This window comes from Struthio camelus, chromosome 25 (genome assembly GCF_040807025.1).
Source record: "Struthio camelus isolate bStrCam1 chromosome 25, bStrCam1.hap1, whole genome shotgun sequence".
Classification (NCBI taxonomy): domain Eukaryota; kingdom Metazoa; phylum Chordata; class Aves; order Struthioniformes; family Struthionidae; genus Struthio; species Struthio camelus.
In genome coordinates this window covers 1,761,264-1,765,866 of record NC_090966.1, presented here as the reverse complement: position 1 = coordinate 1,765,866, position 4,603 = coordinate 1,761,264, and the positions used below count along the sequence as shown (strand labels likewise).

General features: G+C 57.3%; 1 long non-coding RNA gene across 1 annotated transcript; it reads left to right on the top strand.

Moving 5' to 3' along the window:
* The first annotated feature begins 1,544 nt into the window (after positions 1-1,544).
* LOC138062181 (uncharacterized) lies at positions 1,545-3,757 on the top strand. The gene is made up of 4 exons (XR_011136270.1): positions 1,545-1,625; positions 2,250-2,311; positions 2,995-3,079; positions 3,704-3,757. It is a non-coding gene; the product is annotated as an uncharacterized lncRNA (long non-coding RNA).
* The last annotated feature ends 846 nt before the right edge of the window (positions 3,758-4,603 follow it).

Genomic DNA, 4,603 nt, shown 5'->3' with positions numbered 1-4,603 from the left:
AAAGCGCGTGTCCAGGCAGGGTTGTTTTCTCCTGCCCCGTGGTCTCCTGCCTGCCAGTCTTTCAGCTGCGGTGAGCTGTTTGCTCCAAGCCTTGTAGCCGTCCGTGGCAGAGCATGCAGCAGGCTTGCGGTTGCGGGTGGGAAGAGCAGTAGGGGACAAGAAAAGCGACCGCATGGTTTTCTTCACCTGAGTCAGAGTTCTCGTCCCAAAGTTGATCAGCCTCTAGATGGCCTGTTCTTTTGTCCTCCAAGCCTTGCTCTTTGTTTCCAGTAACTTTGGTGATAGAATTCAGGCTGATATGGGGAAAAGGGCACTTGCTGTTCAAGATCTGCTGAAATGCTTCGTCTCCTGGCTCTCCTCTCTTTCGTCCTTGCCAGGTTGCTGAAGAGTGCTTGGGGGCGGGGGGAGTGGCTCAAGAGGGTCTTTTTTTCTCCTGGGGGATGGCATAGCGGTCTTGCATGGGATCTCACACCACCTGTTTCCCCTTCCTTTTGTTTCTTTTGTTTTGTTTTGGTTTGTTTTTCAGTTGAGGTGTGTGGCATTGGGGCTGTGCCATGATGAAGAAGCTGAAGAAGCCGAGTGTGGTGCAGGAGCGCACCCCGTAGTGCTGGAGATGCAGGCATGTTTATTTGCAAGCTGGTTGCCCTTGTCTCAGTGGCCTGTCGGAGACTGTGGCAGCTGTTGTGTGAGAAGAGCTAGTGTGGCATAGTAAGATGTGATGGTGGTTGGAGGAGTGAAAGTGAGGAAAGAGGGGGAGGTGAGACTACGGTAGTTTGAGAAGCAGGCAGCTGGTGGTCCCGTGAGCCCAAGGGAGGGGGAAAGGGTGTGTGTGCTGCTGGATAAGGTAACGTAGGTGAAGGCAGAGCCTGACTGTGTGTGGGCAGTGCTTCTCGGGGGGCTTTATGGAATGGGAGCAGGACGTTTGTGACATTAGGTATTGCTGTGTCCATAAGGACATCTGCAGGCCTTGTAAAAGAGGAGCGAGAAGGTTTCACTCTGTGGCTCGAGAGAGGCGAAGTATTTGGCAAAGTGTGAATGGCCTGGGCAGAGGCTGCTGTCGTGGGTGTGGCAGCAAGTGGCCTTTGAGTTGGATTTCTCGAGTGCTACTGAAAGAGAGAAGGTTCTGGTTCTGTGCGTGCTTGGAAGGGTTGCTGCTGCTTTGCCAGGTTATGCAGTGAAAGGAGCGTGTTTGGGACCGTGCAGCCAAGTACTAAGGACAGCAGCAGAGTGGGCGTAGGCTTGGAGGGAGCGCAGTTGGGGGTTGGAGAGTGGAAGTGAGGGCCCAGGGGGAGGTTTGCCTCAGGTTGTTGGAGAAGCAGGCAGCTGTCGGTCTTTGTTGGTGCAGAGGAGGGGGGAAGGATGTGTGTGCTGCTGAGTATTGCCGTGTAGGGGAAGCTGGAGTGCGGGTAGTGCTTCTCAGGGGCTTTAGGGAAAGGGAGCAGGGCGTTTGTGAGCTTAGGCATTGCCGTCCCTTCAACTACGTTCTCCTGGAGGCTGCTTGTTTCTGTTCTTTCTAAGCGTGCGGGCCGATCTCTTTTAGGACGACTCACCGGAAAGGAAGGGAGAGGAGGCTCCTGGTGGTGCCCAAGTGGCGGCTGCTGCAGGAGCCCCTGCTGGTGTGAGAGGTGAGTTTCTACACATGGAGGGGCTTTGTTTCTTTGCTCTTTGGGCTGGGTGAATGAAGTGAAATGGCGATCTGCCTGTGCGAGGGTAGAGCACGCAGGTAGGCGCTGGGCAGGCAATGGCGGGGAGGGGGGAAGGGAACGTAGCTGGAGGGAGATGTTTTGTGGTAGTGCTAGGGAAGGAGGGTTGTTTCTTGGTGCCTTCCTGCGGGTGGGAGGGTGTTTGGCTAGTGCTTTGCGGGTTGCTCCTGTAGCGTGCCGAGGGATTGTGAAGGGCCAACTCTGGAGCTGCAGTTTGGAGGGGAGATGCCGGCAGAGCTGCGTAGTCGGCGACTGTGGCATGGCAGAGCCTTGTTTGGATGCTGGCCGAGCATGTGTTGGGCGTTCTTGGTAGGGGCGTGAGCTGTGCTGCTGGGCTTGGGCATGTGGTGCTGGCAAGAAGGCGGCAGGAAGTGGCGATAGCGTGGTGGTGCGGCTGGGGGTGCAGGCGGCCTTAAATGACGCTGCTTTGTTTTTCCTCGGGAGTGGAACCGTTTGGTGTGTCCTGGGCGCAGGGCTTGCGTGCTGGAGGAGAGCAGGAGAGGGAAAGAAGGAGCGGTGGTGTGTCATTTGTGGCTTCCTTTGCAGGTGTTCCGTCGGCCGCAGGAGCGGAGCAGGAGGACGAGAGCGACTCTCCCTGGGATTCCGAGGTGCTTTGTGTGAGGGGCGCGGTGGGTTGCCCGTGGGGGGAAGTGGGCGGGAGCTTGCCTTGGACGTGGGCCCTAGCAGGGATGAGGCTCAGTTGCCGCTTGTGGTGGCTGCGCCACAGGTTTGTTCCTGTGAACTGGAGCAGCCTGTGCTCCGTGCAAGCGGTTTGGCGAGGACTGTGCCTAAGTGGGGTGTGCTAATGTCGTGGGTGTGGCAGCAAGTGGCCTTTGAGTTGGATTTCTCGAGTGCTACTGAAAGAGAGAAGGTTCTGGTTCTGTGCGTGCTTGGAAGGGTTGCTGCTGCTTTGCCAGGTTATGCAGTGAAAGGAGCGTGTTTGGGACCGTGCAGCCAAGTACTAAGGACAGCAGCAGAGTGGGCGTAGGCTTGGAGGGAGCGCAGTTGGGGGTTGGAGAGTGGAAGTGAGGGCCCAGGGGGAGGTTTGCCTCAGGTTGTTGGAGAAGCAGGCAGCTGTCGGTCTTTGTTGGTGCAGAGGAGGGGGGAAGGATGTGTGTGCTGCTGAGTATTGCCGTGTAGGGGAAGCTGGAGTGCGGGTAGTGCTTCTCAGGGGCTTTAGGGAAAGGGAGCAGGGCGTTTGTGAGCTTAGGCATTGCCGTCCCTTCAACTACGTTCTCCTGGAGGCTGCTTGTTTCTGTTCTTTCTAAGCGTGCGGGCCGATCTCTTTTAGGACGACTCACCGGAAAGGAAGGGAGAGGAGGCTCCTGGTGGTGCCCAAGTGGCGGCTGCTGCAGGAGCCCCTGCTGGTGTGAGAGGTGAGTTTCTACACATGGAGGGGCTTTGTTTCTTTGCTCTTTGGGCTGGGTGAATGAAGTGAAATGGCGATCTGCCTGTGCGAGGGTAGAGCACGCAGGTAGGCGCTGGGCAGGCAATGGCGGGGAGGGGGGAAGGGAACGTAGCTGGAGGGAGATGTTTTGTGGTAGTGCTAGGGAAGGAGGGTTGTTTCTTGGTGCCTTCCTGCGGGTGGGAGGGTGTTTGGCTAGTGCTTTGCGGGTTGCTCCTGTAGCGTGCCGAGGGATTGTGAAGGGCCAACTCTGGAGCTGCAGTTTGGAGGGGAGATGCCGGCAGAGCTGCGTAGTCGGCGACTGTGGCATGGCAGAGCCTTGTTTGGATGCTGGCCGAGCATGTGTTGGGCGTTCTTGGTAGGGGCGTGAGCTGTGCTGCTGGGCTTGGGCATGTGGTGCTGGCAAGAAGGCGGCAGGAAGTGGCGATAGCGTGGTGGTGCGGCTGGGGGTGCAGGCGGCCTTAAATGACGCTGCTTTGTTTTTCCTCGGGAGTGGAACCGTTTGGTGTGTCCTGGGCGCAGGGCTTGCGTGCTGGAGGAGAGCAGGAGAGGGAAAGAAGGAGCGGTGGTGTGTCATTTGTGGCTTCCTTTGCAGGTGTTCCGTCGGCCGCAGGAGCGGAGCAGGAGGACGAGAGCGACTCTCCCTGGGATTCCGAGGTGCTTTGTGTGAGGGGCGCGGTGGGTTGCCCGTGGGGGGAAGTGGGCGGGAGCTTGCCTTGGACGTGGGCCCTAGCAGGGATGAGGCTCAGTTGCCGCTTGTGGTGGCTGCGCCACAGGTTTGTTCCTGTGAACTGGAGCAGCCTGTGCTCCGTGCAAGCGGTTTGGCGAGGACTGTGCCTAAGTGGGGTGTGCTAATGTCGTGGGTGTGGCAGCAAGTGGCCTTTGAGTTGGATTTCTCGAGTGCTACTGAAAGAGAGAAGGTTCTGGTTCTGTGCGTGCTTGGAAGGGTTGCTGCTGCTTTGCCAGGTTATGCAGTGAAAGGAGCGTGTTTGGGACCGTGCAGCCAAGTACTAAGGACAGCAGCAGAGTGGGCGTAGGCTTGGAGGGAGCGCAGTTGGGGGCTCTGATAGGGCTGTTATACTTCCAGAGCCTGCGTTCCTTGACGGCCTGCCAGAGTCCCGAAGCAGCAGTGAATCTGCAGGTAATGCTTGAGCGGCAATCCGAGTTGTGCTTGGGCGGTCCTGCATTTGAAATGCAGTTTGTGGGTGAAGTGTTTCTGGAGATTGCTTGCCCCACTCTCTGCTTGTTTGTGTTGTCGCTCACCTAGGTGTCTGCAAAGGAGGGAGGAGAGCGTGAAGGACGCGAGGCTGCTGCAACACAGACTGATTTTCAGTGTGACGGACAGGTGAGGAGCTGTGTTGAAGAGCTGTGGAGATGTTAGCCTAGAGCGAGGTGTTATTCCCAAAAGAGCGCAGGCGGAAGACCGCAGAGAGTAGCAGATGTGAAATATACTTTAGATGTATATTATCTTGGGGCTCGCTCTGAAGAAGGCTGT